At 38.3% G+C, this 12,639-nt stretch overlaps 1 protein-coding gene across 1 annotated transcript in view; it reads right to left on the reverse strand.

Moving 5' to 3' along the window:
* PLCXD3 (phosphatidylinositol specific phospholipase C X domain containing 3) overlaps positions 1-12,639 on the reverse strand; it is a 270,514-nt gene that overhangs the window by 89,433 nt on the left and 168,442 nt on the right. The window lies entirely within an intron of this gene.

The raw sequence follows: 12,639 nt of genomic DNA on the forward strand, positions 1-12,639 counted from the left end.
TATTCTTGTAGTTGTTGATCTGTTCAGTAAAATGTCCCATTTCATTCCCTACCATAAGCTCCCAACAACCTCAGAAACTATCCATCTGCTCATTTCCCACGTTTTCAAACATCATGGTATTCCTAACAACATACTAAGCGACCGGGGTACCCAATTTTCTAGTAGGCTATGGACTGAATTCTGCAAAATCTTCTCCATCGACAAGAAACTGAGCACCGCTTACCATCCTCAGACAAACGGGCAAACTGAGAGGACGAATCAATGGCTCGAGCAATTTCTCAGAACCTATTGTTCCTCACAGCCTCTCACTTGGTCCTCTCATCTCCCTTATGCAGAATTCTGTTTCAACAATACCGTCCACTCAACTACCAATAAAACCCCATTTTTTGTGAACTATGGTTTCCACCCCAGGTTTCAGATTCTTCCAGATAATCAATGCACTTCGCTCAATGTAAGTGAACTCTCGGATCTCATTTCTTCTAACTTTGCTCTCATACAGGCAGCTATAGACGAGGCGAAGAAAACTCAAAAGTTCTATTACGATAAGAAGAGGTTACCTTCACCTAAATATGCTATCGGAGACCTAGTGTGGTTATCCACAAGAAATCTCAAACTCAATACTCCTTCGAGGAAACTATCACCTTTATTCATTGGACCGTATCCTGTTTCTCAACTCATCAACCCCAATGCTGTTCGCCTCAAGCTGCCAGAAACCATGAGAATTCATCCTACTTTCCACGTCTCCCTGTTGAAACCCTACAGGGCACTCAGGGATTCTTTTCCCCCCACTCCAGATCCTTCCATACTTGCGGATCCTAACATGGAATATGAGGTGCATTCGATCTTGGATTCCAGACGTGCCCGGGGTTCTCTCCAGTATCTGATCCGTTGGAAGGACTTCTCTCCCGATGATGACTCTTGGGAGCCTGCCTCTAACATCTCGGCTCCCCGGTTGGTTGCCCTGTTTCATCGTCGGAACCCGGACCGTCCAAGACCCTGAGCACCGGGGTTGCTCCTTGAGGGGGGGGGGGGTCCTGTCACGTTATTACCTTGTTTCCTGCCATTTTCATTTTTTGCTTTGCACATTCCATGCTATACCTTTAAATTTCAATTACTTTTTCCACTCATTCATATAAATGTCTCATCAACCCTCACTACTTTGCTTGGTATTGAATTAGGTTAAGTCCTACTGAGCTACTGATATCCCCTGTGCTTTTTACTGGACACCGGAACTCTCTCTGAAAGTGACATACTGTGACTTTGTTCTCTGTCACTTTCTATCTGTTTGTTTTGCCAAACTACCGCTATACTACATACCTTATAGTAACTCTATCTCGAATCTCCTCTGTTAACGCTATCCGGACTCGGCTCTCAGTAGCCGCCTCTCAACGGATCATTCCGCGGTGACGTCACACGCCAGCTTCACGGAGCTACCCTCAATTCAGCAAACAGCCTGCACCGCGGCACTCCACGCTCAAGACCCTCTCTGCCTACAAACCACACCGGTTCAGCCTGAAAGGTTTCACTTCTCTCAAAGGTATAAAGCTTGCTAAATACTTATGCTGTCAAAGTTCTTACATATTATTTGCAGTTCGTATGTCGAGTTTAACTCTGTACCTCTGTCTAGTTTTCTACTTAATTTGTTTTATGCAATTCAGCTTAGCATATTGTTTTGATTTCCTTACTAAAACAGTTTATTACTAACATCCAGATTTACAAGAGCTCTGCTGCAGGTTTTAGTGTTTAAGATAGCACAGGTGGCAACAATAGAGTGCTTCCTTTTCTTAAACCTTCTCATTAAACTGCTGAATAGTTACATGAGGCCAGCACACTACCCTCTAGGTAGTTTATTTGCTTACCTCACACTCCTCAGCAACACTACCACATATTTAAATCTCAGCAGCTGCGGTCCTAACCAAAGTAAAATTTTTATCTTCTTAGAAATTCTGACTTGCCTGACAGAGGCCATGCTGGTGCTATCAGAAACACATAAGATTGTTCCATTATGATCTTGGAGATCACCCTTGGAAGAAGAACTAGAGGCGGAAATATGTAAGCAGGTTGGTAAAACCAAGGAACTGCTAAAGCATCCACCATCTCCGCCTGAGGATCCTTGGACCTGGAAAGGTATCTGGGAATTATATTGTTCAGACGGAAGGCCATCAGATCAATTTCTGGAAGACCCTTCATCAGCACAATCTGATGAAACACATCTGGATGGAGAGACCACTCCCCTGGATGCAAAGTCTGATGACTGAGAAAATCTGCTTCCCAATTGTCTACACCTGGGATATGAATCGCAGAAATTAAACATGAGTTGGACTCCACCCAAGAAAGTGTCTGAGATACTTATTTCACTGCTAAAAGTTCTCTCTTTAATTGAGGCCAAGCGCTCTGAAGATAGCACGGAGTTCTAAAATATTGATTATTAACCTCGCCTCTGGAGGTTTCCAAACCCCTTGTGATGTCAGAGACCCCCAGACAGCTCCCCTACCTGTAAGACTTGCATCCATTGAGATCACAGTCCAGGAAGGATGAGCAAAAGATGCCCCTCGAACAATACGGTGATGGTCCAACCACCAAGACAGAGAAATGAATGTTTGGATTTAAGAATATCAGTTGTGATATCTGAGTATAATCCCTGCACCATTAATTCAGCATGCAAATCTGCAGAGGTCTCATATGAAAATGAGTAAAGGGGATAGCGTCCAATGCTGCAGTCATAAGACCTAAAACTTTCATGCACATAGCCACTGAATGGAATGATCAAGACTTAAGGTTTAGCCAAGCTAAAACCAATTTAATTTGCCTCCTGTCTGTTAAAGACAAAGTCATGGACACTAAATCTATCTGGAAACCTAAAAAGGTGACCCTTGTTTGAGGAATCAAGAAACTCTCCTCTAACTACGCCTTTGAAGAAACGACACTAGTTGTTTCATGTGAGATTCTGCTAAATGAAAAGACTGAGCTAGTACCAAGATATCGTCCAAATAAGGAAACACCGCAATACCCTGCTCTCTGATTACAGAAAGAAGGGCACCGAGAACCTTTGAGAAGATTCTTGGAGCTGTCGCTAGGCCAAATGGAAGAGCGACAAATTAGTAATGCTCGTCAAGAAAAGAGAATCTTAGAAACCAATAGTGGTCTGGATGAACTGGAATGTGAAGATAAGCAATCTGTAAGTCTATTGTGGACATAAAATGCCCCTGCTGAACAAAAGGCAGAATATGTCCTTATAGTCACCATCTTGAAAGTTAAGACTCTTACAAAATGATTTAAAAACTTCAGATCTAGAACTGGTCTGAAAGAATTCTCTTTCTTTGGGACAATGAATAGATTTTAATAGAACCCCAATTCCTGTTCCTGGAGTAAAACTGGTACAATTACCCCTGAAAGCTCTAGGTCTGAAACACATTTCTGAAAAGCCTGAGTCTTTCTCTACAGGATTTGTTGGAACATGAGAAAGAAAGAATCTTCCCACGGGAGGTCTTATTCTGAAACCTTTTCAATACCCTTGAGACACAATATTCTGAATCCACTGATTCTGAACAGAACCTGTCAAAATGCCCTGAAATAATTTCAATCTGCCCCCCACCAGCTGAACTGGATTGAGGGCTGTACCTTCATGCAGTCTTGGGGGCTGGATTTGTTTTTTTTTTATAAGGCTTGGTTTTATTCCAATTTGAAGATAGTCTCCAATTGGAACCAGAGGCCTTAGGGGAAGGAGTGTTTTTTTTGTTCTCTAATCTGACGAAAGGAACGAAAACGATTATTAGCTTAAAATTAACCCTTAGATTTTTTATCTTGAGGTAGAAAGACTCCCTTCCCCTCAGTGATAGTGGAATTAATAGAATCCAATTGAGAGCCAAATAAATTCTTACCCTAGAAAGATAGAGATAGTAATCTAGATTTAGACACCATGTCAGCATTCCAAGAGCCATACAGCTCTTCTAGCTAAAATAGCATCAATACAAATATTCACATAGGAAATTAGCACATCTAGGCAAGATTCCCTGCTTAATTTTCCCCAGAAATACTCCATATACAATGTTACCAATGCACAAGGTCTGAAACACATTTCTGAAAAGCCTGAGTCTTTCTCTACAGGATTTGTTGGAACATGAGAAAGAAAGAATCTTCCCACGGGAGGTCTTATTCTGAAACCTTTTCAATACCCTTGAGACACAATATTCTGAATCCACTGATTCTGAACAGAACCTGTCAAAATGCCCTGAAATAATTTCAATCTGCCCCCCACCAGCTGAACTGGATTGAGGGCTGTACCTTCATGCAGTCTTGGGGGCTGGATTTGTTTTTTTTTTATAAGGCTTGGTTTTATTCCAATTTGAAGATAGTCTCCAATTGGAACCAGAGGCCTTAGGGGAAGGAGTGTTTTTTTTGTTCTCTAATCTGACGAAAGGAACGAAAACGATTATTAGCTTAAAATTAACCCTTAGATTTTTTATCTTGAGGTAGAAAGACTCCCTTCCCCCCAGTGATAGTGGAATTAATAGAATCCAATTGAGAGCCAAATAAATTCTTACCCTAGAAAGATAGAGATAGTAATCTAGATTTAGACACCATGTCAGCATTCCAAGAGCCATACAGCTCTTCTAGCTAAAATAGCATCAATACAAATATTCACATAGGAAATTAGCACATCTAGGCAAGATTCCCTGCTTAATTTTCCCCAGAAATACTCCATATACAATGTTACCAATGCACAAGAGAATTCTGGGTAAGATATGCAAATTAGATATGCAAATTCTCAGTTTTTTTTGCTTCAAATACTGTTTTAACACAGCGATCCTTTTAAGAGGATTATTGCAGCAATACAGAAATCACTCACTAGACAGCCTGTTTCGTTCTTTTCAGAACTCATCAGTAGGAGATAGATTTCTTGTTGCTGCATTGGTAAAGCTACTTTCAGGGTTACATCAAAATTCATTCAAATTAAACCCTGAAAGTAGCTTTACCAATGCAGCAACCAGAAATCTATCAAGCTACTTTCAGGGTTAAATCAAAATGTATTAAAATTAAACCCTGAAAGTAGCTTTACCAATGCAGCAACCAGAAATCTATCTCCTACTGACGAGTTCTAAAAAGAATGAAACAGGCTGTCTAGTGAGTGATTTCTGTATTGCTGCAATAATCCTGTTAAAAGGATCGCTGTGCTAAAACAGTATTTGAAGCAAAAAAACTGAGAATTTGCATATCTAATTTGCATATCTTAACCAGAATTCTCTTGTGCATTGGTAACATTGTATATGGAGTATTTCTGGGGGAAAGTAAGCGGGGAATCTTGCCTAGATGTGCTAATTTCCTATGTAAATATTTGTATTGATTAAATTTTGAGACATGGAGGATTTTAATCTCAGTTTTTTATCTCCACTATAATTTTAATGAATTTTGATTTAACCCTGAAAGTAGCTTTATCAATGCAGCAACCAGAAATCTATCTCCTACTGACGAGTTCTAAAAAGAATGAAACAGGCTGTCTAGTGAGTGGTTTCTGTATTGCTGCAATAATCCTGTTAAAAGGATCGCTGTGTTAAAACAGTATTTGAAGCAAAAAAACTAAGAATTTGCATATCTAATTTGCATATCTTACCCAGAATTCTCTTGTGCATTGGCAACATTGTATATGGAGTATTTCTGGGGGAAAGTAAGCGGGGAATCTTGCCTAGATGTGCTAATTTCCTATGTAAATATTTGTATTGATTACATTTTGAGACATGGAGGATTTTAATCTCAGTTTTTTATCTCCACTATAATTTTAATGAATTTTGATTTAACCCTGAAAGTAGCTTTACCAATGCAGCAACCAGAAATCTATCTCCTACTGACGAGTTCTAAAAAGAACGAAACAGGCTGTCTAGTGAGTAGTTTCTGTATTGCTTCAATAATCCTGTTAAAAGGATCGTTGTGTTAAAACAGTATTTGAAGCAGAAAAACTGAGAATTTGCATATCTAATTTGCATATCTTACCCAGATTTCTCTTGTGCATTGGTAACATTGTATATGGAGTATTTCTGGGGAAAAGTAAGCGGGGAATCTTGCCTAGATGTGCTAATTTCCTATGTAAATATTTGTATTGATTTAATTTTGAGACATGGAGGATTTTAATCTCCACCATAATCTTAATGAATTTTGAGCTAAAATAGCTAAAGACATAGATTTAACATTGATCTTAATGATGTCAAATATAGCATCACAAATGAAATGATTAGCATTTTGAAGCAGAAGAACAATGCTGGACAAATCAGGATCCTCTACCTGACGAGCTAAACTTTCCAACCAAAAAGTTGAAGCAGCAGCTACATCAGCCATAGAAATGGCAGGTCTAAGAAGATAGCCAGAATGTAAATAAGCTTTTCTGAGATAAGATTCAATCTTCCTGTCTAAAGGATCCTTAAAAGAAGTACTATCTTCCATAGGGATAGTAGTACGTCTTGCAAGAGTGGAAATAGCCCCATCAACTTTAGGGACTTTTTCCCAAAACTCTAAATTAGCCACAGGTAAAGGATACGACTTTTTAAACCTAGAAGAAGGATTAAAAGAAGAACCAGGCTTAGACCATTCTTTAGTAATCATATCAGAGACAGCACCTAGAATAGGAAAACCTCAGGAGCAACCTTTGGGGGTTTAAAAACAGAATTTAAATGTTTACTGGCTTTGTTATCAAGAGGACTAGACTCTTCAATACCCAAAGTAACCAAAACTTCCTTCAACAAAGAATGAATATAATCAATCTTAAACATATAGGAAGATTTATCAATACATCACTGCTACAATATTTAGAGTAGTAGTAGTAATGGGAGTAGTTGCAGTGGGGGGCGGAGTTCCGAATATTGCAGAGGAGGTGAAAAAAAAAAGCTTTCCATGAGCGCACTATTTCTGAAACAAAATCCCACGCATGCTCTCTAGAAAGGGTCCCGGAATTTCACAACTCTAAATATTGTAGCAGTGACGTATGAGGCCAGGTATGTGATGATGCTATCACGCATGCGCATTACGGCCAAAATTTGTGAAACAGCTGATGTAACACCACCAGAAGTGACATGGTTCGTTGTTTTCAAAAGTTTGCCATCTTACCAGAACACTGGCAGACAGCTGCCAGTACCCAAGAAGGTAGAGGGGGATGGTTAGAGAGCTGTTTGGGGGGATCAGGGAGGTTGGGGGCTAAGGGGGGATCCTACACACAGAATATGTTGTTTTTTCTTTTTAAAAAACAAATTTTTATTTTAGTACTGGCAGACTTTCTGCGACAGCTACCGATACACTCCACTGTAACAACGTCCCATAGGAATGACGTCATCCGCAGTAGCGGCCACAGAGTCCTCCAGCAGATTAGATCTCAATCCTGGCAAGGTGCAAGGCTCTGGGGTGCAGGAACCATCCGCCCAAAGTCATATCCACAATAGAAGAGCCGCACACAGTATAAATGCCAAACTTAGCAAATTTATTGCATAAGAAATGAAAGTCACAAACACAGAAACAAGGTGTCTGACGCGTTTCCCGCCCTCTAGTGGCGCTTCATCAGAGACATAATGCACATGTACACACTCCATCCTTATATTGGGCAGTACCTGCCCTCACACTTGCCCATACTTCAATTTAAAAAAGATAGTGACAATTAGTAAAAACGGAACCCAAGTACATCTCATTAACAGTGCTGCTTTTAAACTAATACTAAATGTTCTAATAGACAGATGAGCCATTTTAGAGAATATTGCAGCAATATATATAAAGATATATAAAGTGTTAGAACTAAATAAATTGCAATACAAGTTTGTTTATTATATCTTAATCCTATGCAACCATCAGAACTCACACACCAAATATGAAGTATCAACAGAGAACAAACATCTCCCTTACTCGCTCAAACAGAGCAAACAACAATTTACTAATACAGTGTGCCTGCAAATGGCTGCATATTCAAAAGGTACAAGATCACCATACATCAAATTACATTACCTATATAGTCAGGATACTCACAACCAAAACATCACACAGTGAAAAAGGGGGGTTACATTTCAAAACCTGAATATGCCAATGTTCTTGTCCCTTTTTAACTCAGTCTGGCTATCACCTTTCCCTGAGTTATTCAAATTAACCTAGGTGAAATGTCTAACATTGCAATAGATCATAATATATACATCAAGATTTTATCAGACATAAAAAGAAATAAGTTAGTGTGGAAACACATACAAATACTTTATAACACTAAATAATCCTTGGTGTAAAATTATCATATATATCATTATATTTATGCAATGTAATAACACTCAAGGATAGCAGATTCTGCCAGTACTTAAGATGGTGGGGACAATTGTGGGGTGGGGAAGGGAAGAGATCTGTTTGGAAGGGATCAGGGGGTGGGATGTCTCAGGTGGGAGGCTAGGTTAATTTGAATAATCTCTACACTAAAGCTAGAATTAACCGTGCAAGCTCCCTACAAGCTACCTAATTAATCCCTTCGCTGCTGGGCATAATACACGTGTGGTGCGCAGCGGCATTTAGCGGCCTTCTAATTACCAAAAAGCAATGCCAAAGCCATATAAGTCTGCTATTTCCGAACAAAGGGGATCCCAAAGAAGCATTTACAACTATTTGTGCCACAATAGCATAAGCTGTTTGTAAATAATTTGAGTGAGAAAGCTAAAGTTTCATTGGCATGAAATATACCAAAATGGGCCTAGATCAATACTTTGGGGTGTCTTCTAAAAAAAAATATATATATACATGTCAATGGATATTCAGGGATTCCTGAAAGATATCAGTGTTCCAATGTAATTATCGCTAATTTTGAAAAAAAGTGGTTTGGAAATAGCAAAGTGATACTTGTATTTATTGCCCTATAACTTGCAAAAAAAGCAAAGAACATGTAAACATTGGGGGCCCGATCCGATATGCAGCGTCGCCCGCAAAAGCCGGCGACGCCAAAATTTGCGCTGGTTTGGTATCACATATGCGGCGTAACCTAGAAGTTACGCTCGTATATTTCTGCCTTCGCCCGTAGTTTTTTTGGTCATAGGCAAGGTCATACTTACCCCCTGAAGTGAGCCCCTACCCCGCCGCCATCTACCTTACCTACCCCCTAAAGTGAGCCCCTACCCCGCCGCCAACTACCTTACCTACCCCCGCAAAAGGCCCTTTTAAGGGCTGGTAAGGTAAAAGAGCTGTGAACTTTTTAAATTTAGACTAGGGTAAGGAAAATGTTTTATTTTGGGGGGCTTTATTATTTTATTAGGGGGATTAGAATAGGTGTAATTAGCTTAAAAATCTTGTAATATTTTTTTTTATTTTTTGTAATTTAGTTTAGTTTATTTTATTGTATTTTAGTTTAGATATTTGTAGTTTATTTAATTTATTGATAGTGTAGGTGTATTTGTAACTTAGGTTAGGATTTATTTTACAGGTAAATTGGTAATTATTTTAACTAGGTAGCTATTAAATAGTTATTAACTATTTAATAGCTATTGTACCTAGTTAAAATAAATACCAAGTTACCTGTAAAATAAATATAAACCCTAAAATAGCTACAATGTAATTATTAATTACATTGTAGCTATCTTAAGGTTTATTTTATAGGTAAGTATTTAGATTTAAATAGGAATATTTTAATTAATAATATTAATATTAATTAGATTTATTTTAATAAGAATTAAGTTAGGGATGTTAGAGTTAGATAGGGTTATTATACTTAATATATATATATATATATATATATATATATATATATATATATATATATATATATATATATATATATATATATAATAACGATATTAACGATATTAACCCTAATATAATTAGGGTTAATATAGTTAATATATATAATATAATAACTATATTATTAGAAAAAGAGAGAAAAAGTACCCTTATTTATCCAGCAACAAACTATATAATGAACAGTTTAGTACTAGTCTCTGAATTAAGTATGGGTCAAAAATACAATATATAAATAAGAAACATACTCTCTAAAGTCTGTGAATAAATCTGTTTATGTATGCATCACAGCAATACAATGTATTATTAGCATTAACGTTGATTTTCATTCTGTTGGATTACAAATATGCTATTAAGTGGCATTATGATTTACAATTTCAAATATACCGGATTACTAACGGACTAACCTATGAACTCTTATCTACATCCCGGGTTGTGAACTAATAGCTCTGATATTTGGGGGTAATGCTAATAATACATTGTATTGCTGTGATGCATACATAAACAGATTTATTCACGCACTTTAGAGAGTATGTTTTTTATTTATATATTGTATTTTTGACCCATACTTAATTCAGAGACTAGTACTAAACTGTTCATTATATAGTTTGTTGCTGGATAAATAAGGGTACTTTTTCTCTCTTTTTCTAATTATATTAACTATATACCCTTACCGTGCACTACACAGAAAAGTGTATCCTTATATAGGATACACAATCTTTATTTTCTGTGTATATAACTGTGAAATCTATTAAACTAGGGGTGCTGGTACAAAATATGTATTATTTAATAACTATATTAACTATATTAACCCTAATATAATTAGGGTTAATATAGTTAATATAGCTGGCGGCTGTGTAGGGGGATTAAATTAGGGGTTAATATTTTTAAAATAGATGGCGGCGGTGTAAGGGGCTCACTTTAGGGGGTAGGTAAGGTAGATGGCGGCGGTGTAAGGGGCTCAATTTAGGGGGTAGGTAAGGTAGATGGCGGTGGGGTAGGGGCTCACTTTAGGGGGTAGGTAAGGTAGATGGCAGCGGTGTAAGGGGCTCACTTTAGGGGGTAGGTAAGGTAGATGGCGGCAAGGTAGGGGCTCAATTTAGGGGGTAGGTAAGGTAGATGGCGGCGGGGTAGGGGCTCACTTTAGGGGGTAGGTAAGGTAGATGGCGGCGGGGTAGAGGCTCACTTTAGGGGGTAGGTAAGGTAGATGGCGGCGGGGTAGGGGCTCACATTAGGGGTTATAGATTTAATATAGCTGGCGGCGGGGTCCGAGAGCGGCAGTTTAGGGGTTAATAACTTTATTAGGTGGCGGCGGGGTCCGGGAGCGGCGGTTTAGGGGTTAATTAATGTTTTATTGTTAGGATAGTGAGGGGCGCTAGCGGATAGAGGGTTAGACGTGTCGGGCTATGTTTAGGAGGCGTGTTAAGACAGTACGGGAGATTTAATACTTTAGTCAGGTTTTGTAGGCGCCAGCAGTTTCTAAAGTGCTGTAAGTCACTGGCGACTCCAGAAATTTGTACTTAGGCAGATTTCTGGACATCGCTGGTTTGTCAGACTTAAGGCACTTTAACCTCTGATGGCGCCGTATATAGGATAGCTCGAGTTGCAAGCTGAAACTACGGGCGGCGGGGGTTCCCTCGCTTGCGCCGCAAACTACCCTGGGTATTTCTAAACTCAGGACAAAATTTAGAAACTTAGATGTGTAACAGATTTTGGGGGTCAAAGAAAAAGTGTGTATTTTTCCATTTTTCATCATATTTTATAATTTTTTAATAGTAAATTATAAGATATGAAGAAGTCCATTTAATGGCAAGAAAAATGGTATATAATATGTGTGGGTACAGTAAATAAGAAGAAAATTACAGCTAAACACAAACACCGCAGAAATGTAAAAATAGCCTTGGTCCCAAACGGACAGAAAATGGAAAAGTGCTGTGGTCCTTAAGGAGTTAAAGTACTTTTACTTTTGACTTTACTATACTTTTATGTATTTAAACAGACAGTCTGGTGCAAAAATGACATGCTCTAATTCATGCTTTAATTCATTAGATAATTACATTTATGCATTACTGATCCAAGCTACAAAGGGTTTAAAAACATATGGCAAAGTCCTGCTTGTCAGTGGGCCACTCAGGAACAGGAATAGAAAGTAGCTGTCAACTACTGGATGTGGCCTGCTCAGTTATAATACTTGCCGGCCATAAGTAGAAATTTACCTATGCATTTAACACCTTTGAATTGGTTAACACATATATTACTAGGCCACTTATGCATAAATTGTGTACTCTAACAATTCTAAAAAGTGCATTAGAAAATGTCCTCAAAATATAAACTGTTGTCTGAGGGAAGAAAAGACCTTGTGCTTTAATCTTTTCAACCTCTAATAAGGTTCAATATTTTTATTTTATACAATATAGACACAAAATGATCAGTCTGTGTTTTCCTTTTAAAATCATTATGAAATATGCACGTGAACTATAAATGCCGACTAATTATTACAGTGATAAAAAAGGCAAGATTTATCAATCTGCGAGCGGACAGAATTCACATGTTGTGAACCCTTCCGCATTTCATTGCAGATTGTGAGGCGCATTTGTTGCCCATACTTAACATTTTACGGGTGAACACTTGTGCAAGTCTGCCTCCTACCCTCATGCAACCAATTTCGTGAGAGTAGGACTTGTCAATGACCCTGGTCGAATGAAATCGGGGTGATTTTCATCCGTCAACTCCAAATTGGCGAGAGAGTTTATAAAGCAGCGTTTTATACCTCTGATTCCTAAATATCAGTTGCAGGTACCAAATTAGCGATCCTGCAAATGTTTAGGGCATCCACCACGTGATAAATAAATTAACCTGCCTACAGAAAATATTACAATTAGTAATGTTGGGAAGGACACACATGAG

The sequence above is a fragment of the Bombina bombina genome, chromosome 2 (genome assembly GCF_027579735.1).
Source record: "Bombina bombina isolate aBomBom1 chromosome 2, aBomBom1.pri, whole genome shotgun sequence".
Lineage (NCBI taxonomy): Eukaryota > Metazoa > Chordata > Amphibia > Anura > Bombinatoridae > Bombina > Bombina bombina.